The sequence below is a fragment of the Phocoena sinus genome, chromosome 3 (genome assembly GCF_008692025.1).
Source record: "Phocoena sinus isolate mPhoSin1 chromosome 3, mPhoSin1.pri, whole genome shotgun sequence".
In the NCBI taxonomy this organism is placed as follows: domain Eukaryota; kingdom Metazoa; phylum Chordata; class Mammalia; order Artiodactyla; family Phocoenidae; genus Phocoena; species Phocoena sinus.
In genome coordinates this window covers 59,517,055-59,539,554 of record NC_045765.1, presented here as the reverse complement: position 1 = coordinate 59,539,554, position 22,500 = coordinate 59,517,055, and positions in this window count along the sequence as shown.

The window sequence follows — 22,500 nt, the reverse complement described above, 5'->3', positions numbered from 1 at the left end:
GCCTGCCTCTTGGGGTGGGATGGGGTGAGGGGCAGGAGAGGCCTCCTGGGAGTAGGGGGGCTGGGGTCTTGAGCCAGACCTGATGCCTCTGCCCCCCTGCACCCCAGACCCCTGAGGCTTTGGCGACTTCTGAAGCTGACTCCTGCCATCCCAGCAGGGCTGTCTTTAGAGGCCAGGAACTTGGCTGAGGCAGTGACCCATTATCTTGCGGTTCCTTCATTCGTGTGGTTGGAACTGGCCCCTTGAGACTCTGCCAGCACCCACATGCTGACTGGGTGCCTTTCCCTCTACCAGGCCCTTCTCCCTCACCCTGCCCTGACCTGCCCAGGGTAGAGGGCCCACTGATCTCTGGCCCAGGCCTCCAATTCTGTAGCTTCTTGGAAGCCTGTATCTGAGTGGGTAGAAAGGGTGAGGCCAGGGTGAGGTCTTGTGAAGAGGAAGCACTCACCCAGGGTGACGCACCAGGGACAGGAGGTCTCAGCTCTGAGACACTTCCAGGCCACGAGTGTGACCACCAGGCTTCTAGGAGCAAAGCTGGGAAGTCATCAGTCTAGTCCCAGCTTCTGTTTTATGTGTGAAGAAACAGCAGCCGGACAGGAACGAGGACTCTCCCAGAGTCTCTCTGAGCCAGTGGTGGAGCCGGCGCTCAGGCTGTGGTCCCCATCCGGCACCCGGTGGGCCCTGTCTCCAGGCCCTCAGTGGCTTTGGGAAGCACAGTGGGACGGGCCGGAAGAAGGTGTGTGGTGAAAGCAGTGGCCCATGTGCAGGCAGAAGAGGCCTCAGGCAGGCCAGGGCCGCGGCGGTGCTCATTGCCCAGGAGCCCCTGCACCCAGCAGCCCACACGGAGGTCAGCAGAGGCCTCTCCAGGGCCGAGGTGCGCCTGGCCACCGTTCTCCAGGTGCAGGGTGTGTGTGTGTGTGGCCCTCTGCCCTGGGAGCGGGTGCAGCCGCAGAGAAATCCCCAAGTACCTGCCAGCAGGACGGTGCCAGGTTGCACAAGAGCTGTGTGGCAGTGGTTGTGCTTGTGTGTTTTGTACAGAACCGGGGTGGGGGGGGTGCTGCGCTTTTCGTGGGTGAGGGATGACTCAGCAGTGCCCGGCCCCTCAGGGGAGTTGCCAGGGGAGACCAGGACGGCAGGACCACCCCGAGGTTGGAGACAGTGTGTGCGGAGCCCTGCGGGAACCCGGCGGTAGGGAGTGGAGGGTGCCCTCTGCCCAGGCCGCTCGCTGAAAACACGCACCGCCTAAAAGGTGAGAGCTGTGTTTTATTCGGCAGACTGTCTGAGGACTTAAGCCCAGGACACGGCATCTCAGATAACGCTGAGAAAACTGTTCCGAAGAGGCAAGGGGGAAGCCAGGATATATAGAAGTTTTTGCAACAAGAGACCAGGTGGTCGGAGCATTCAAAGGATTACTGTCAATAAAAGAAAAGCAGGCATCTCAAGTTAAGGAAGTTAGCGCTTTTCTCTGTATGGGAAGAGGCAAGAATCTGGGCTCACTGCATTCATTCCTTTGATCTGCACCTCAGCTATCTGGGGCCTGTATCCCCTGTCTTCTCTTCCTCAGTGCCCTCCAAGCTCATCGTCTGGCTGGAAGGTCATGGCTCGATGGCTGCAACATCCTTTGTTTACTGATATGGCGGGCAGTACTTTAGTTCTCACACCCACCAAGTCCCCTCCCACACCCAGCCCTCGCTCTGCGGCTGCGTGACCAGCACGTGGGCCTCCCCTGGCTGATGAGCTCCCCTCACGCTTGGGCAGACCCCCAGCTCTGGGCAGCAGCCGCGGGTCTGCACGCATGTGAAGTTGGGGACCTTAGAGGCAGGCCAAGCCAGGAGTTCAGTGGGTAGTCCCATTTGGGTGGGAGATAGTATATGTGTGTGTGAGAGCCCCGAAAAAGATGTCTAGAGAGCAGAGGTTGCTGCCTTGTCACACGAGGCCTTCAGTGACTGGTCTGCCTGGACTTCAGTGTGTGAAAACAGAGAACCATGAACCATGGAAGGCTTTGGGGCGGGTGGGTGCTGATGCCAGAGAAGTGCTTCAGGAAGGTAGGGAGGGAGCGCGTGGGTGGAACTAGAGCAGGGTGGGCAGCCAGGGTTGAGACCACACAGTCTGTAACACAAGCACTGAAGCGGGTGGGTTCAGGGCGGTGGCCACAGAGGGGGAGCCAGGCTCAGTCAGCCTCGCTCAGCTGGTCCCCAAGGTCTGAGAAGGCGCTGCTTTCCCTACGGCAGAAAGGTTGGGGGTCAGGAATATGAGGTGGCAGTGGAGAGCACCCTGCCACACCCTGACTGACACCGTGGACAAGTTACTTAATGAGGCATGAAGTTACTAAGTTATTCACTTATTAAGCAAACTGAGACTCCCAACCTACTAGTTGGAAACGATCCGTACCTCCTAGCGTTGTTGAGAGGACTGAATGTATGCACCTGGTGCTTACCTGGAAAGTGCTGGGTCCCTGGAGGCAGAGGGAGGGTGACTGATCCCCACGCTAGTTGATGATTTCTCCCAAAGGTCAGATCCAACACCCCAACATACGGCCTTCCAAGGCCCCTTCCTTCACCGCCTCTGTGAGGCACCCTTGGGTCAAGGTAGGGTCACTGCCAAGGCCCCTCCCACTCAAGGCACCTTCACCTCTCACTGCGCCCATGACTTGGACGAGGCAGGAACCAGCCTGCCCTTTTTACCCACTGAGGTCACTGGGGGGTCATGGCCCGAGATGCCCCATCTCCAACCACGGGGCTGGACCCAGGATCGGTTTCCCTTGGCCTCCTGGCTTGGGGAGCCGGTGAGGAAATGTGCCATGGGGTGGGTGGCCTGACCAGGCTGCTTCCACCTGTCACTTCTAAATCCCCCTTCCTTTAATGACGCCTATTGTAAGAAGTGTCTCAGAGAAAGCCTTTTGAAGTGAAGAGATGGGAAAGGAACGTTGCCATTAACTGAAATGTGTTTCTGGGAGGGCCCTGGTTTCTCTCCCATCAAGCGTGGGCCTAGGTTGGTGGGGGTCCTGGACAAGCCCCTCTTCCTCTTGGGACCCCAGTCTCCTTTCTTGGGTCCTTGAGCCGGAAATGTGGGCACACTGGGGGCCCCTAGAACGTGCAAAAGCACAGAAGCCTCCCTGCAGTCAGGTGAGGGGAAGGTGGGCTCGGAGCCAAGTCTTGGGGGCCGCTGGAAGGGGTGCTCCCTCCATGGGAGGTGGGCAATGCTGCCGCCGGCTAAGGAACTAGTCCCAGGCCTCTTCCTCCCCGTGGATGCCACGCCCTGGGCTGACCTGTCCCCGGCTTGGTGGGGCTGCCGGGCCTTTGTCTCTCTCTGTAGGTTCCTGGCTTCATCCTCACGCCTGGGCGGTGAGCGGAGATGACTGACACAGAGCAATGCTTTCTTGGCAAACAGGGCACTCCCTCCTGTTGGAGACTGGGTAGGAGGCTGCATTTGCCCGGGTCGAGGCTGTGTGTGTGTGCATGTGTGTGAGACAGAGAGACACCACCAGGAGGGTGAGGGGCTGGTCCTCAGGTCCCTGGGACAAGCAGCCTGAGGCCTTGGAGAGCATCTGCAAGAACTGCTTCCTCCAGCACGGGGAGGAACAGGCTGAGGAGAGGTTTTCCTCCCCGGATGTTTGCTGCACCGAAGCCCATCCTCAGCGTCTGAAGAGACTGAAGGGCCATGCAAGGCATGAATAAGGAGAGTTGTTTTTGCTCTAGGCTGATGCCCCGGGGAGCTGAGTCTTAAGAGAAGCTGCCGAGTCCCACGGTTGTGCCGGGGGCTTGCGTGCTGGCAGGAGATTGGATAAGGTGACCTCCTGCTCAGCTGCACCTGCTCTCTGACCTCCGGGGTAGCTGGTCTTGGCTAGCACCCACCCTGAGGACAGGTGCCAGGCCACAGTGAGCATTTGGGCAGGGTGCCAGGGCCCAGTCCCATTGCAGAAGGGCTCCCCCTGCAGGCAGCCCTCCACCGTGCAGCCCAGGGCTTAGAGGTCCCGCATAAGAGAGAATCATGGTGCTCCTTCCATACTGACGGGGGAAACAAAACCCAGACTGGAGAGAACTTATGTTCTCAAGTATAAGCTTTCCCGCCATCAAATTTTAATTAAACCTTTGGCACCCATTATGTCTTCATCCCTGGGAAGCCCTTGCAGATGCCAGTATTACAGAACCATTTCCAAACATGTGTGGATCCAGTGAGCTGATTTGCAGTTCCACACGGGCCCTGCCAGGACGGGAACTTTCATAGTTTTCTGGTGGCCTGATGGTTGCATTTCCGACTGGTAAGACTGTGCTTAGTCCCTGGGCTGGAATTCAGTGCATCAGTGCTCCGCTGTGACTCCTGGGGGGCCTCGGTGACAAGTGCCAAGGTCCTTGAGTAGGTAAAGAGATCAGTGGCTCAGGGCTCTGCTTTGTAATTCTCAAAGGTCTGCATTTCCATTTTGATGACAATCCTTGGAATTCATACGATCTTATCTATTTTATCTCGGTACCCACCTTGTAACCTGGTATTGCTGGATGATTTAAGAAACACTCGCATGTCCTCCTGATGGAGTTGGTGTATTTGATTGCTCACGTTTGCTCCAAGGGAAAGTGAAATATAGCCTCAGTCCACCGTCTGGAGGAAGCTTAGTTCGGTTGCGTTAGTTCAGACAGAGAAAAGTGAGGGCAGAACAAGGCACGTGCCGGTAGGCCACGCCAGTGGCCAAGACACCTGTTTGCCGGTGGCCAGGGTCACTTTCATATGACAAACAGATCCCAGTTTGACGTGCGGCAACCGGTTAGAGTGTGTTGGCAGCAACTGTGCCGGGGAAAAAATACGTGAGGAAGAGATAGCTCGAATTAGGATGAGAAGATTAAGAGTTTATTTAAGGCAGATTTTAGTATGACCATGAGGCTGTTGTGGCTTCAAGTGAACAGGATACCTCTACAGAGTCATCAGGTAATCCCTCGTTAAATTGGTGCTGCAGGCCTATGTGTAGGGTTTTGGTTTCGTATGAAAGCTGCTTATCCTTGTAAACAAAGCCTTAAAGTTATTAATGCCACTTTGTTTGCCTACATCTGTTTGCAAGCATTTACTCTCTGTGTTGGTATTAATTACATCAAGATACAGAAACAGAACTGGCTCGAGGCCCTATCTTTCTACTATTAAAACCCATTCTTGGCAATTTAACTCGAGCAGAACGTATCATCTAATTTTGTCGGTCTTGTTTGGATTTAATTTCCAAGTTCGCCTTGGCTTTTTATGCGTTCAAGATTGCTGAATGTGAGGAGTGGCTAGCTACAGTTTTGCTTCTCTGTGTGCGTGCATTCATTTACTAGTACATTGATTGAGCTCCTGCTGTGTAAGAGGCATGTCCTAGGCACTGAGGATGCAGCAGTGAACACACGAGATCCCGGTCCTCACAGAGTTTACAACCTAGAGAGGGAAATAGACCAAAACCAAAACAAAACCAAAACCCCACAAACAAATGAGTAAATATGTAAGATGAGTAAAGAACATTATTAGGTGGAGATACAGAAAAATTTGGGTAAGGGGACAGAGCGGATGAAGAGTGACCTTAGATAGGATGGTCGGGACGGGCGTCTCTGAAGCGGTGACGTTACTCAGAGCCCTGAGTGAAGCGTGCCGGTCGGGAGAAGAGAGTTCTAACTTAGGGAGCAGCAAAGACCCCTGAAAGGGGGACATGGTCAGTGTGTGTTGTATAATATTATTTTAATCGTGATGTGAGTAAAACTTTGATATTCCTCAACACATGATGAGACCGGGTGCCTGGGGTTTGGGGGTCTGCAGTGAGAAGTTGGGTAGCCTCTCAGCCTCCTGGGGGTGAGGGGACCTACAAGGACCCACAGACTCACGAGGACGCCTGACTCACAGAGGAGCAGCCCTTGGGAGCAAAAGGGCTCCCTCAGTCTTGCTAGCTTGGGAAGTGGGTACACCGCCTTGAGCTGAAGGAGAGCAGAGGAGCTGCTGGCATCCCGGCCCCGTGTCCTGTCCACCCCTCCCCGCCCCCAACCCGACGACTTGGTGATCCAGAGCTGTGTCACAGTCATCTAGGGGGCTTGTTAAAACACACACTGCTGAGCTCCACCCCCGGATTTCTGATGGAGGAGGCCTGGGGTGGGGCCTGAGAATGCATTTCGTCCAAGTTCCCAGGCGATGCTGCTGCTTCTGCCGGTCCAGGGGCCACACCTTGAGAACCACTGAGAGCAAACCGAAAACCGCGCTGGGGTCTGTCCAGAGTGACTAGAGAGGGAACGAGGACTGAGCCTTCAGGAACTGACCTGCCTGGGCCGCACACAGATGGTCCCCTGGCTCAGTGGGCCCTGCTGCAGAGTTACAGCCGTGATTCTGGGCCCCCCAGGGACATGACCAGGTCAGACGTGTCCCTTGCTGAACGCTGGTGCACGTGTGGGACGGATATTGCCCATGCATCAGCACATCCACACCGGCTGCTATCGCCATGACAGTCAGGAGCTTCCCGGGTCAGCTCCTGAAGCTGAGGGGCGGGCGGCGGGGGCACAGCCCTGGCCCAGGGCCCTGGGCAGCCAGCGCTCAGAAAATGCCCGCGGATGCTGATTAAGGCCGGCACTGATGTCACCGCCTAGAGATTCTCATCTCTGCCCTGTGGTTCCAGGGTCCGGCAGCTCGTCTGCCCTCTTCTCCCCTCCCTGAGTTTAGTCTCGTCTCCCAGCGCAGCTGTGTGTGAGGGTCCTCTCCCAAAGGTCTGGTGCTTTGGAAATGGGAGGTGGTGTTACTGAGGGTCCCCCGCCCCTGGCTCTGTTCTCCTCTCTGGTACAGCCATGGGCGTGGGTTTGAGCGTCGAGGGAGAACGGAGGCTGCGGGCTGTGCTCAGTGGCCTGGAAGCGTGGCAGGAGCTGATGGGAAACAGTGCAGCCAATGGCTCTGTGCACTCGGAGAATAAATCCCGGCTTCTGAAGAAGCTGCAGAAAGTTGATTATTCGCAGCTTCAATGGTCATCCTGAAGGATTTGGCGGGACTGAAACCGGGCCCATTTTCTCACCCCGTGCTGCTGGCTCAGGGGTTGCACGGGCCTGTCCCAGAGGCAGAGAGGCCTGGCTTGGCCCCCGTCGCCCCTTTTTGCCTCTCCCACCAGCCTGTGCACCGGGAAGGGATGTAGGGCCCTTCTTCCTCGGCTGCCCTCCGTGGCCAGCTGCTCCTTGTCTGTTGCTTGCCTTTTGGGCCTGCTGCCACGGATGTGAGAGGTGCATGTGCGTGTGTGTGTGTGTGTGCAGCCGAGCTGGGATTGGGGCGTGTGTCCAGGGATGCAGCCGTGGCCCTTTCCTGTCTGGGGCGCGGCGGGACAGGGCTGGTATGGGCGCCTTGGGGAGCTCAGCCTTTCCATGTCTGTTCGGTCCTTCAGAGAGCGCTGCTGAGGGCTCTGGGGAGATAGCAGCCAGCTAGATGGGGTCTGGTGTAGCTGGGCCCCTGGCACTGGGTGGCCTTGCCAGCGGTGGGCCTTGTCTGGGAACAAGGGCCGACCTTCAGCACGTTTCCCCTGTGTGTGTGGAGAGTGGACTTAGCCCAAGCCCTAGGGAGCTGAAGATTCCCACAGCCAGGGAGGAAGCTGCAGCTACAGACTGACGGCTCCCGGAGCTTCTGTTGGCTTTGGGTGATTTCATGGAACAGTTGGCCAGAGTGCTGCGAGGCAGAGCTATGACCTCTTGGCCCAGCAGCCAGCAGAAGGAGTGGCTTAGCCTCCCAGAGAAGTGCAGTGTGGGTTGCCACACCCTCCCCTGGCCAAGAGTCCAGGGAGCAGAGGACCTGGCTCTGTCCCAACTCTGCCCTGCGGACGTCTCTGCATCTCTCTTAGCCTGCTCCCTGGCTGTCAGGAGAGACTAGTCCCAACCTTGTCTGGCTGCGGTGAAAACCCAGTGAGACTGGACCTAAAGTACCCCACCTCTGCCCACATGCAGAGGTGGAGAATCAGACATGGAAGGAGTCTGAGCTTTTGCGGTCCCTTTTGTTGAGGTTTGGAAGCTGGGAATGGGTCGTCTTTGCCGGTGGTCCTCACTGATGTGGACTGTCAGGGCCTCCCCCTGTGAGCAGCGTGGCCTTGCATCGCTTGGATGTTTCCGTCTTGCTGGACTTATCGGAAGGAGCTATAAGTGAAACGCTCTGCCCCAAAATGTCAAGTTCATCAGGGGGTTTCACGCTAAAGTCCCTGAAAAGTGGCAGACGTTTCTTGTTCCTTGTCTTGTTTGTAGTGGCAGCGTCTGTTGCCCATGCCCGGTGGCCCTGGTGTTTGAGCTTAGGGATGTCGTGGGGACATGGGGGTAGGGGAGGAGGAGGGAAGAAAAGGGGAGCATCGGACAGCTTACCAGCCTAGTAAGAAAAGATACTTTCGTTAGGTAAAGCATGAAATGGGAGCCCAGGTGGAAATGATAATAATGGTATGGATATAGTGTTATGAATATCTTTATTTTCCCCCAGCTTTGGCCTGATCAGGGCTTACGTGCACTGGGATTTTATATATATATATATATATGTCTCACATATTAATATCAAATGTTATTAATTATCTTAATTACTAAAGAGTAGCTAACTTTTACCAGATTTTTATTTGCAGATACTGCAAAGTGCTAAGCCATGTAATATTCATTATTTCATGAAATTATCTCAAGAACCTTATGGGTAATTATCATCCCCATTTTAGAGCGAGGGAAACGGAAGCTGAGGTTGAACATCTTGTCCAAGGTGCGCTGAGGCAGGGCAGGGGAGCCAGCAGCTCGAGCCCCCGCCTCAGACCCTGGGTTTCCCCTAAGGATACCACTTCCTGGGTGCTAGGTTGTGCCTGGGTGTGACCGATCGGCAGGCAGGGCAGTGCTTTCATTATACTAATGAGGAGGACACTGGTCCAATGCGGTCAAGGGCAAAGGTTGTGGAGCTGGACTGCCTGACTCCACATGCCCATATGACTGCTTACCAGCTGGGTGGCCTTGGGCAAGTGACTGATCTGCTCCTCGGTTTACTCATCTGTGCCTCCCTCAAGGGCTGTTGTGAGGATTAACACCGGCGAAGGGCCTAGAAGGGGGCTGTTAATATGTGTTCATCATTGTTCTGTCACTGTCCCCTGTGCACGGTCCCGGGTCCACACTTGGGGGGCGTCTCTGGGTCAGGATGGAGACTGGCATGAAACAGGTACCCAATAAATATTCTCTGAATGAGGGAATGGAGTTTACCAGGTGGTCGGCAGGGCTCCTCTCGTAATCAGTCTTCTCTTCCAAGGATCTTCCCCACCGTTTCCTGCCTGAGACGGACCCATAAGTAGGGCTGACCCTGCCTCTCATCCACGCTGGCCAGCACGAGCTCGCTGGGTCTGCCTGGTGGGAGGGTCCAGGTGGACCCCGGTGATGGCTGGAGACACAGGCTTCTTGGAGAGGCAATCGATGGCAGATGCCAGCTCTCCAGCCTGCAGGGTGGGGCGTGTGGGAAGCCGGCTGTCCTCTGAATAGTGGGGGCTGCTCCGTGTGAGTGTGTGAGCTGCGGAGCTGGAGTCCCTGCCCGAGCCTCGTGGGAGGGGCTCAGAGGGCTGGGCGGGCCAGCGCAGGAGGCTGCAGAGCCTGTCAAGGTTAACAGATAGGCCTTGGCTCTCCCCTAGGAAGTCATTCAGTTTCTCCCCTGACTCAGGCCACATTGTTTCAAAGCATGTGGTATAAACTACTAACCACTGGGGAATTGCTTGAATTAACAAACTCATTTTTCCCGAGACCTGAGGTTGAACTTGAGTGAGGAGTTCAGGGCTCTTTCGCAGAAATCCAATAGATCAGGAGAACTCATGTTACACCATGTTTTCAACCTTGATCAAATGCACATTTTGCACGGTGGGGCCTTCTCCACGCCTGCACACTTCCAGCTGCACCGATAGCTCAGGACCGGGGCAGACTGGGGCAGACCGGGGCAGTAGCTGGCACTGGGGTTGGGCTTTGGGGGAGCTGGCCTCCTGCCTGGGTTGGAAGGCGCTTCAGAAAGGTTCCTCTCTTCCTCTCTCCCTCTTCTCCTCCCAACTCCTGCCTCCCCCACGCCTGCCCTTCTGTGTGCCATTACTTAATAAGAGGCATGAAGGTTTTGCTGGAACGGTCCTGGGTTCTGGGCTGAGTCACGGGGCCCCAGCTCATCTCTCCGGTGTGTCTTGTCTCTGCCTGTGAAGACCTGCTGGGCCTGCTTCCCCTTCAGCAGGGCGCCCGGCACAGGGGCCACTATAGATCTGCAGGGTCAAGAAGGAGTCAGTTCCTCTCCCACGGCCATCCCCACCCACACAGCCCACGGCCAGGCCATATCCAAGAGCGGAAGCTCAGGGGAGGCCTGGAGATGGCTCTACAGCCTACAGGACAGAGGCCAGTCCCAGTAGGCCAGGAGCTCCCCAGGGACGAAGTTTCTGTGTGTGGTATAGGCCTGAAACCACAGGGGACGTGGATGGCAGAGGATGGGGAAGGTGGGGCTCAGGGAGGAGCTCACGTAAGGAGGGTAGGCTTCCTGGAGGAGGCTGGGTGGCATGTGGAGCCCCAAGAAAGAAGAGAACAGGTTTTTCCAGACAGACGTACAGCCCCACCCCAGACCTATCCAATCAGTTGCCCTTCGATGGGGTCTGGACATCTGCAGTTCTGAAGCTCCCCAGAGTGTTACGGTGCTGGGCCAGGGTCCAGAGACCCTTCCCCCTGCATGGGTTGGTTGTGCTCAGCCCTCTTCTTTCCTGGTTGGTGGCTATCTGGGGCTCAAGGACATTAAGCCATGGGGACACATTTGATGGAATCGCCATGGATTTCAGTGTCCCTGTGGCCCAACCCAGCTCAGGCTGTAGGAGGGCAACTTCTGGATCACGGAGGGTAGGACTTCCGGGCCCCAGGGGTAGGAGAGGATGGCTCCGGTACTCCCCTATGCTGGCCTCTCTCCACCTGACGGTGGAGGGCTCTCACCCTCTCCTCTGCCCCCCGGCCTCTGTCTCGCAGCTTAGGGAGAGCCGGCTTTGGGAAATGTCATGAGTTTTCAGCTACAACTGCTGCTGCACTTCAGTTCTCTTGGGATTTTGTCATTCCAAGTTCCAGGGCAGGGAATCAGTTTGGCCCAACTCCGAGGTCAATGGTAGCCCATTGATGACTGCCTCGGGGGCAGAGGGGAGGACAGATAATACAAAACACAGTCGCCAGTGCATCAGGGGTGGGGCAGGCAGGTCATGGCCATGTCCAGTACAGTCTCTTGGTTTTGAGGCAGAATCTTCTGGGAAGCTGAAGCCTGGTAGAGGCGTCTCCACCAGGAGAGCTGGGTGGATAGCCTTGGCTTCCATGTGCGGGCAGGAGAACTGAAGGTTAGAGAGGGCACCCCACTAGAACATTGACAAGCTGGAGTCTTCATTGTCATTTAGGCTGAGAAGAGGTCAGCGACCCCAGAGGCGGGTCCTGGACCATCTTCTGGTCACAGGCGTGGCTCCTACCTTGTGCATTCTAGAGCTTAGGGGGCTGGGAGAGTAATAACTGCATGGGAATTGCTTGTCTGCCTTGGGCTCCTTGTGATGGGGAGCTTTTATCACAGACTGTCTTCATCTGACCTCCCCATGACACTGGATGAAAAGTGTTGTGTGAGCTTTTCTGGGCAGAGGGTCTGTACCTCTGTGAGATTCTCCCAGGGGCCCTGGACTCAGTCTTGTGAAGACCCACTGCTTCTTGGAACTTGTTAGTTAAAACAATTTCTTGTGTCCGCAGCTACGGAGCACGAGGCCTGGCTCTTTGTCATCAAAGACATGAGGAGGTGCCTTCAGAGTCTTTGCTGCAGGCCGGGGAGGTTGTCACCCAGGAGAGGGTGCACAGGGGCTGTGTTGTGTTCACGTGCTCCCCGCTGCTGGGTTGGCACCTGGCTCGGGAGAGCACTTGGACTTGGGTCCAGGAGCGTTTTTTTCCCCTACCTTCCCCTGTTCTTCCAAAAGAGCCTCCCCTGGGGCTGGGGAGCCATGTGAGCTTCTTAGAATGTGTGCCCACAGGGAGAAAGAACCTCCTTCCTTTTGTGCCTCTTTAGGGGTCATGTCATGGCTCAAGGTGGTTTAGCCCATGACCAGAGTGTTCCCCTTGTGGCTTCCTGTCCGGGTCAGGGCCAAGTTTCCCAGGCTTTAAGGGGTTCTCTGAAAAGATCAGACCCAGCGACGAATGCCACTGCACCTTTCCGAAAGCAGCCGTCACACAAGGTATTAGTTATGTGCCCGGAGGTTCCGACAGAGACATGCCAGTGCCCGGCCGGAATGCCTGAAAACATTCATCCCGGCGGCACGTAGGTGCTGACGGTGGGTGCTGCCACCCTCCCGCGGTCTGTGCTTCACATGGACATGTGTGTACTATTTACGTGGCTAATAGGCTTCTGTACTGAGGGTGACGCTCACATGCTCTAAAGAGTCCATTAACTGGATTTAAGCTTCTCCAGAGGTCGTGGGGCCTAGTCTGTCTTTAGCATGTGACGTGGAGGGAATTGGAAATCCAAGGACCCCTTCTGCTGGGCCTTTACCAGGACTGGAGACAGTGAGCTTTGCCGAGTGAGTAGGTAAGTGAATGAGTGTGTGGGCTGTGTGAGACAGTGAGAGGATGGTCTCTCTGGGGCCAAGCGTTTGTCTTGTAAGGCTCGTGAACAAAATGAAGCTATTTTTAGATGAGTATTCAGCAAACAGCCTTTAATTTTGAATGCCAAGTGGCACGGTCAAAATTCTCTATGGTAACAAGACAGCTTTTTTATTTTTGAAGATCAAAGTGTTTGAAAATACTGTCCTCTGGTTTTAAATCAACTGTTCAGAAAGCTTTGTTTTTGTTTTTAAGCTAAAGACTTCACAGGTTGAGAACTCACAGGTGTTTACTTTTCCCCAGTGCTACATTTTAAGCCTGAGCTGAGGATCGTATGTGCATTCAGGCAGGGCCCTTTGGCCCACCTGCAAAGGAGCCAGATCTGCTGGGTCCCTCTCCTGCCCTTGGAGAGTCACCCAGGTCCCGGAGCCACAGGCGGGCGGTAGATTTGTTTAAAACAAGGTCTCTGCTGCTCTTCCTGGGCCACGGCAGAGTCTGAGTGACTCATACACCCCTGGTCTGGAAGCTTTCTCCAGTCACCCCCTCCCCCGGACCTCCTAGAGAGTGGCCACCCCACGCCTCTTGGGGCTCACACCTGAGAACAGTCACACTGAGAGCTCCCAGGGACAAGCGTGGACCCCTCTTTCTGAAGCCCTTTTCTAACCCATTGCTGGACTTTTCTTACCCATTGAGTGTCTGATGCCACTGTCCCAAACAGAACAGTGTGAGGTGGTGGGAAGCCATAAAATGGCACTGTGGATCCTGGGAGGCATGTGCCGTGGGAAGGATAGAAACTTCAGAACCAGAGCACCCCGAGCTTGAATCCTGGCTCTCCACTCACTAACTGTATGAGTTTGGAAAAGTGACGTGACTCCTCTGAGCCTCAATTTGCTTACCTGTAACATGGGGGTGATGATATCCGTATCTCACAGGTTGTTTAGAGAGCTTTGTGAAAATGATGACCGTTGAGTGTCACACTCAGCATAGGTATTGCACGTGAGGGCAAAATCACAACAGCCCGGATGTGAATCCTGGCACTGCTACTTACATGAGCCTGAAGCTCAGGGAGACCAAGTGACGTGCTGGTTTCCTCTGTAAATGGTGTGCCGTCTCCTCCCTCCTCGTGAGGACCCACGCCTCCGGGACCAGGCTGAGCCTGTCGGTGCGGTGATCGTGCAGTCAGCCCTCTCTGCTCACTGGTCGGGTCAACCAGCAGTGGGTGGACCACCCCATGGGCCGTGGGTACTGCCGGGCTCCTGTCTACACGTAGGGGCCGCAGTGATTTCACGACCATCCTCCCAGTCTGGGTTTGGGGAATTTGGAGCAGAAGGGCTTTAGCAAGTACCCCCTTTCCCAGGCAGGCCCCCTAGCCCACTCCACTTCTTGATTGCTAGCAGGCCTCAGAACTGGCCAGGCTGTGGAGCTCAGCCTGGCCCTGACCTCAGGCCCCAAGCCCCCGTGGTGCCCTGCCTGTCATCCGCAGCCCCGTCAGGGCCAGCTCTCTGGGCCCAGGGGCTGCCCTGTGTTCCTCTGAGTCCCTGGCCGAGCGCACAGAGTTATGTAATGCTGCTGAGCCAACATTTCTGAGTCGCAGCCAATTTGCCGGCCTCGAGTTACACTGTGCAGACGCTCTGCGTTATGGTTGGCTTTTGTCTCGGAGGCCGTAAGTAAGCAGATAGCATAACTCCGCTTACCATTAGACATTTCGCAAATCATCTGGGCTCTAGCGTGCCGCAGCCAGACAGTTCATTTATGCTGCGAATGGTATGATTTGTAAAGTAATAAATTTCCCGTCCCTCTGCCAGCAATAAAGTACAGCAAGCAGGCGAGGCCAGAGCCCTCCAAAAATACACTGGCTCCCAGTGAGACCTGGATGAGGGTTCTGTCCAGGTTCTGTCTCTGTCCCTGCCTTCGCTGGATTCTGGGAAATCAGGTTTGGGCCATAAATCCCCTCTACCATCTAGGTGGCCCAGGGTCCTGGCACGGACTTGTTATGAGCATGTGTAATTGGTCCCCTACCGTGACACATTTGTCACTTCCCGGGCCCCTCTCCATCCTGGCATGAAAGGGCGGGATGACAGGCCTCACTCAGACCGCAGTGATGGAAAGTCGTTGCCTGTCCCTCCCTCTCCCTGGCAGCACATCTGTGCTCGGGGCCGAGTCAGGGCTGTTTGGGAAGTCAACGGCAGACAGACAGCTGGTCGGAGTGTCTTACAGCCTCCCAGGAAGGGGTGCGAGAGCATTGCTCCACCCTCAGATCAGGGGTCTCTGTTGTGAAGGTGGTTGCTCAGGGAGAAAGTTGAGGACAGAATTGGAACGAGCCTTAGGCTGTCTGGGTCCCACTTTCCTTCTTGGGGGCGGGTCAGTTGGTGGTGGGTGCCTGTGATCAGCAGATGCTTTCATAGCAGCAGGAGTTGCCAGGGAGACCCCAGAGCTGCAGCCCCAAGTGCCAGCTGTGGTCTGGGACCCCAGAGTGCAAGTGCGTGGCTTGGAGTCCCCATTTTTGACCAGCTCTGTCTTCTTGTCCTGAGTAGTGGCTTCTGTGGAGAGACCCGGCTCTGTCTCTGACCTCTGCCCCGGGTGATTGTGACGGCCGCTCCGTTAGACAGTCTGCTGCTTAGCGATGTCTCTGTCCCATCTGGGGAAGGAGGGCCTGGGAGTGGTCCACAGGGTGCAAGCACCCTCCTGCTCAGCTCTGGGGTGCTTCTCACGCCCTTCACCTTCTTCCTCCTCCTCCTCTACCTCTGCCTCTACTTCCCCCACAACTGATACTTGCTTTTTCAAAATCCCATTTCAAAATGAAATACCATTTAAGAACTAGATACGGAAAAAGGGAGTTCTCTGTAGTGCATTCGCTGCCTAAACGCGGTCACGGTGATGGTTTTGCTGTGTTTCCTCCAGACCGGCCTTTGGCGGCCCCGCAAGAGACACCTTCCCTCAGTCGGGGCAGCTCTGCCGCCCCCCTGAGGACATACTGGGCTTGTACGGAGCTTTTTGTCTCGGGGTGGGGGCAGGTAGATTCACTCCTCCCAGCGGGATGTGAGGAGGGTTTGCTTCCCAAAGGCAGAGCCCCACCTTGGAGATGGGCCCCCAGGAGGGCTGGAAGGAGCTGAGGCCTCCTCAGGGCTGTGCTTCCCTGGGTGTAGCCCCCAGGACCTCCTTGGTTCTTCTGTGTGCACCACAGCCTCCACTGATGGTCCTACCCCGTTGTCTCCTTCCAGCCTAGGTAGGTCCGTCCCTCAGTGGCATCGCTCCCTGCATGTTGACCTTGGGCCACTTGCCTTGCCCGTCCTGGCCTCAGTGCGGCCCTGAAGCGGGGTGCTGGTCCCTGCCGGGTGGGGTTGTATGAGGATGAAAGGAGATGGTCTGGCATCCAGAGGGCTTCAGCAGTGCTGACCAGCTGTGCAGATCCGCCTGCAGCGGGCACAGGGCTGTGTTGTGGCTCAGTCCCTGGAGGGGCCCAGACACTGTAATGCTCTCAAATATCTCCCTTCCCTGCCCGGACTGGGCAGTGCACAGCCTCGCCCTGGAGGTGGCCACCCTGAAGGTGATGTTTCGGGGCCTGGGACTGAAAACTGAGGGTCCAGAAGAGAAGTTTGCAGGGGAAGGAGGAGAGCCCAGCATGGGCAGTAAAGGGGAACACCTGAGTCTTTGGACCTTGTTCTGGGGGAGAGTGGGCAAGGGTGGTGGGCTGACCTGGGCCATGGGGAGGAAGCTGCTCATTGCCATCTTGGTCTCTTTGGAGAGAGGTGAGGGCCGGAGGCCGAGAGTGTGGTCAGGACCTACTGGCCAAAAGACTAGATTAGAAAGGCTGCAGAGAAAGAAATACTGCTATAGATTGCCAGGAAGGGTGACCTGAAACGAGTGCTGAGGCTCCAGGGGGCAGGAGTCCCGGGCAGGAGACCCAGGATGGAGCTGCTCTCTGCAGCCAGAGCTGCGGGGGGTGCGAGCACACTGCCCCCAGGGGACCGAGCCTGGTGTACAACCAGGAAGGTCGGTAGGGACTGGTAGAGGGCCTCCTGGTTTTCACAGGATGCCACGCATCACTCCCTTCTTTCTAGAGACATGGCAGATGTCTATTGAGCAAGTTAGATGGGCCAGGCACCATGGGAGGGACTTCATGTATATGAGCTCATTTATTTAATCCTCACTGCAGCTCTGTGAGTGGGCATTAGAATGGGGAAACTGAGGTTCAGAGAGGTTAAATTGATCTGCCCCACCTTTCCCAGCTAGGAAAGAAATAGAAGCAGGGTTTCAATCATTTCAAAAACGTCTACTAGGGACTTCCCTGTGGCTCAGTGGTTAAGAATCTGCCTGCCAATGCAGGGGACACAGGTTCGATCCACGGTCCGGGAAGATCCCACATGCCGTGGAGCCACTAAGCCCGTGCGCCACAGCTACTGAGCCTGCGCTCTAGAGCCCGAGAGCCACAACTACTGAAGCCTGTGCGCCTAGAGCCCGCGAGCTACAACTACTGATCCCGTGTGCCTAGAGCCCGTGCTCCGCAACAAGAGAAGCCACCGCGATGAGAAGCCCGCGCACCGCAACGAAGAGTAGCCCTGGCTCGCTGCAACTAGAGAAAGCCTGCACGCAGCAGTGAAGACCCAGTGCAGCCAAAAATAAATAAATAAATTTATAAAAAAAAAACACAAAAAACCTTCTACTAGACCGTAAGCTCTGTGAAGGTAGAGCCTGGGCCAGTCCTGCTCTGGGCTGACTGCCCCATTGCACAGCCAGCTACCTGGCACAGGCAGGACGGAGCGAATGAGCCAGTGAGGGCAGAGATGGTCCCCGGTCTGAGTGTTTCCCAGCCCACACCTGTGGTCTGGGTGCTCCACCTGGCCGGTTCTGTCTGCCCTGCCTGGGGGTTCCGCTTGCTGGTGGGGCAGACCTTGGGCTGACAGCACCCTTCTCCCTGCTCCTTGGACACTCTAGGCCCCAAAGAAACTATTGGGTCATGTGTTTTCCTTGGGCTTTGGTGATTTGCGATTCACATTTGCGAGGAAAGAAAGAGAGTGACTCATGCTGATTTAATAAGCTTACGAATATTCTCAAGAATCGGCTGATAAATCGCAGGCTGGCAGCCCACTCCCCAGCGCCTGCCAGCGCCAAGCGCTCAGAAATCACCAAGTTAAACAAGTCTGCAGAAAATTCAATCTCCCTAGCATTATTTTCCTTATTTGAGCTAATAGCACAAGGCGCCTCTCTTCTGGCAACGCGAGGTGCACCAGGGGGCCCCGCCGCCTGCCCTGGGGTCCTGTGGGAGAAGGAAAGCAAATGCTTCACATTCGGCAAGTTCCTGAGGGTTCGACAGCGATAAGAGCTGCTAAGACCTCCCAGGGTTTACCTTGTGCCCTTGGAACCAGCGGCTGAGCCCCTGGGGAGCCAGCCCTGTGCCCCAGTGCCGGAATGATGGGGTAACGTGAGCATGGCCCCTTCCCTGCAGAGTAATGAGAACAGGGCCGACAGCAGCCGTCCTGGCCTCTCTGGGCCGTGTCAGGACTAACACGCCTCGGTCAGGCCCGCTGAGCTCAGGTTACTCGATGTAAACAAGTGAAGGTGCAACGTGGCAGCCTAGAGGAGCAGGCCAAGGTGGCAGGGAATGCGTCATTTCAGACGCTCTCCGGTGACCGAGAGGATCCCTGACATCTAGCAGGTGTTGACATGGGGGTTAATCCTACTGGTTTATGGTTCTGTGCTGAGTCCCCACGTCCCTGTGCTCCAAGGCACTCAGACCAGTGGGCTGGAGAAGAAATTCTGAGATGCACTAGGCCAGCACCTGTGCAAAGATCCTGTTACTGTCTGTATGCTCTCAATTGGGACTGCATCCTTTCAGAAGTTCCTACAGTCCAAAGACGGGGGTAGGAGGGGTCAGGCCATGAGGAATAAGGGTGCCCTATTCAGATGCAAGTGATTTCCTAAGTCTGATCTCTTTTCTGTAAGTTCTTTGGCGTTCCCTCCCCATAATCCCTGAGCCCCTAGTGGGAAATTAAGCTCCACGCTGGGTCCGGTCAAAGGAACAGCGTTCTGCTGGAACAGGTTTGCTGAGTCTGGTACTGGACTAAGAGTGCAGTCTCCCCCTCACCGCCCCATTCCTCCCTCTTTCTATTCATCCAGCCATCCAAAAAATATTGATTAAACGTGATAATGTATGTAAAGCATTTAGCATCACGTCTGGCTCCATAAATGTTAGTTTTCACCATCATTAATATCATTGCTATTATTTGATATCTGTTGCATGCCAGGCAAAAAAGGTGAATGATGGTACAAACTGGTGAATGTGTTACATGAGAGCTGGAAATCATCGAGACAGTCTAACTTTGCCCCTCATCCTGCAGATGGGCATAGTGAGGCCCCGAGAGATGAAGAGGCAGACTGACGGGGGTCTCACAGTGAGGGCGCAGCTGTGTCAACCCTAGCGCTCGGGGCCCCCTCTGCCGTGGCGTGCGGCAGTCACACTGGGGTGGGGCAGTCTGAAGGAGCTTCGGAACCCACCTGGGGAGGGTGGGTTTTAAGATGAGCTTCGGAATAAGAGTAGGAATGAGACCCGCAGGAGAGAAGGGGCAGAGTGCAGCCTGGCCTGGCACAGCGTGGAGGAGGGGGCTACCGGCGGAGAAGGACAGCGGGAGAGGTACCACAGCCGTCTGTGTGGCATCATTTGAGGAGTCCTGAGGAGGCTGCATTGTCCCCAGATCATTCTGTCATTACCAGCAGGTGCTTCTTTCTGGCACGTGCAAATCAGGACTGTTGGGGTTAGGGCTCAGCTCAGCCTGCCTTTGCTCACGCTCAGTGAGGGCCCGTGGGTCCAGGCTGCAAGTCACAGGCCAGGAGTGGGTTCCTCTGGGAGAGGAAACCCATTCAGTCGTAATTTGCCATTCACCCCTTGCATTTGTTTCCTTGGGCTGTTGTAGCAAATCACCAGGAAGCTGGTGGCTTAAAAGAACAGAAATTTATTCTTCCACCGTTCTGGAGGCCAGAAGTTCAAAATCCAGGTGTTGGCAGGGTTGGTTCCTTCTAGAGGCTCTGAGGGAGTATCTGTTCCATGCCTCACTTGTAGCTTCTGGTGGCTGCCGGCAGCCCTGGACTTTCCTTGGCTTGGAGCTGTGTAACTTGTCTCTGCTTCTATCCTCATGTGGCCTTCTCCTCTTCTGTCTGCATCTTCTCTTCTTCTTATAAAGATACTAGTCGTTGGACTTAGGGCCTGTTGATGAATGAATCCAGGATGGTCTTTTCTTTTCTTTTTCTTTCTTTCTTTTTTTTTTTTTTTGCGGTACGCGGGCCTCTCACTGTTGTGGCCTCTCCCGTTGCGGAGCACAGGCTCCGGAGGCACAGGCTTAGCGGCCATGTCTCACGAGCCTAGCCACTCCGCGGCATGTGGGATCTTCCCGGACCGGGGCACGAACCCGTGTCCCCCGCATCGGCAGGCGGACTCTCAACCACTGCGCCACCAGGGAAGCCCCCAGGGTGGTCTTTTCTTAATTGCATCCACAAAGACCCTTTTTCCAAATAAGTTCACAGGTTCCAGGAGGACATATCTTATGGAGGGCCACCATTCCATCCACTATACCCCTAGAGTAGTGTGGAAGTATGGCTCAAGAGATGAGTCACAAGGTCACTTTTGATGGCATGAGGGGATAAGTCTGGTTGAGACACAGCACTGAGGGTACTAGGAAAATTCCCAGAAGTGTTTGGACCTTGGATGTAGGGGTTTTTTTTGAGACTGAGGGACCAGCTTAGAATTGTTGATCGGGGGCATATGGGCCTCCAGCAGGGCCTGTTGACAGAGTCCACCATGTTGGGGATGGGCCATTGTGACCACCGCCTGCTCTTGGAATGGTCCAGAGCAATGCTATTACACCGCTATTACACAGCACATTACAATGATGGAAATGTTCTTTACTATCTGATCCATCTGACACAGTGGTCACTAGCCACGTGTCTACTGAGCTTTTGAAATGTGACCAGTACAACGAAAGGACTAGATTTTACTTCTATTTAATTTTACTTTATTATATTTAAACTTAAGTAGACCTGTATGGCTAGTGGCTACCTATTGGCCAGCACATCCCAAATGTCTTGATGTGACCCTTTCCCCTCGTCTGCTCTTCATTTCACTATCAAAAATACATTTCATCATAAAGAGCTTAAATTCCTCTTTTGCTTTTTTATGTGTGTAATGCTTACTGTTTTAGCTTTTGGCTGAGGGATAGAGGCCAGATGGAGTTGACTGGTTTTAGACCCAGTACAAGAAAACGTGGCTTGCTCTTTGAGTAATGGGCAAAGAGTAGTGTTTCCCTACGGACATTCTTGTAGCTGACAGTTGCCTGGTAGTTAATCCGGAGATGCAGCTAGAGAGGCCGTGGTGAAATCTATCCTCGCTGGCAACGAGGAGGTTGCCTGGAGAGGTTGCTGAGAGTCCGAGGAAACGGGTGATGGCCCGTGTCTACTCCTCTGGCCCATGTTTGGGGGTCTATGAGTTTGGGCTTCTTTGCTCAAAAAGAAACTTCTTTTCATGGCTTCTGGAAAGCCATAGATACAATTTGGGTCTCATAGAGCTATTTCTCCCAAACTCCTCCTTGTATTCCTGCTTCCCCAGATGGGATACTGCACACTGTCTTTCTTTAGAGTTAGGATATTTATTTTTGCACACTGTTTAGACATGATCTTAAGCAACACTTCATTTATTTACACACTTGCATGTTTTGGACCCTCTGGATGAAAAATAAAGCATTTTCCTGAGAGCAGAAAATCTCAAAGGAGGCAGTTCTCGGGGTGATGGGGTCTGCGTTGGTGGGACACGTGTGGGCTTACAGCTCATCTTTCCTCTTTCTCCTTGCTTCTTTCTTGCCTGTGCTAATCAGACCCGGTGGCTTTGGGTCTTGAAGCTCAGTCTGCTTGCCTGCCTCAGTGCTCACGCTCGACGGGAACTCAGGGGTCTCAGCTGGAAGTCATAGGCCAGACACAGAAGAAGGTTCTGGCAATGCAGGAAGAGCAGCCTGTTTTAGGTGGGGAGTTGTGCTCAGGGTCACGCTAACACCGCACTGTGTACATGTAAGACACAAATGAGGGATTTAGAGGTGAGGAGTCTGATGAGTGTTGCTAGGCAACTTTTCAGCTGGGCCTGGAGGTAACATAATCTCTGGGAGCAGCCTGGTAGGAGGGCCTCCTAAGGACAGAGCTGAACTTCAGAACCAGTGCCTTCTGTGCCTGTGCCCGCCAGCGCTGCCTCTGGGAGGGAGCGGGAAAGGTCAGTGGAGCTGTGTTACATAAGCTGCTTGGGTGACTGATGCATCCATGGATTCTTTATTTGTTATGTCCTCTTTTTCTTATGTATCTACTTGTACCCCACCTTGTACAGAAGGGCATCTGAGGTGGTTTCAGAAATATAGCTGCTGTTACAGGATAAACATTAAATAAGGGAAGAAACTGGGGCAAAGGGAAAAGAAGGGTAAGGAAACGGGTGCAACTGGTCATTTGACAAGTCTCTGTTGAGTATTGATTGTGTGCCTGGCTGTGTAGGTAGAGCAGTGAACCAAACAGCCACAGTTCCTGCTCTCCTAGAACTTACGGTCTCATAGGAGAGGTGTGAAGAAAAAAAGAAACCACGGGTCCAGTGCTCTTACTGGGGGTAGGCTACAAATTAGATTCTGAGACTCCTAGTGGCCAAGGCAAGAGGGGACCACAATTACACGGGGCTGGGTGTATTCTCAGTGTTGTGTCGGTAACAATAGAACAACAGTAATGAGCTTCGTCCTCCTGTCCTGGATGTGCAGACCATGGCACAGTGCCCTTCTGCCCCTATGCAGAGACGCCCTTAGCCTCCCCTTCACTGCCAGCCTCCTGGCTGGGTTCCAAGAGTCGGCCCAGATGTCCTGGGAGGCTGCCCGTAAGTGAAGGACTTGAGCGCTTTGGGCCCAGTGAGCTCCAGAACTCTCCCTGCACCTTCCCACACCGTGTCTTA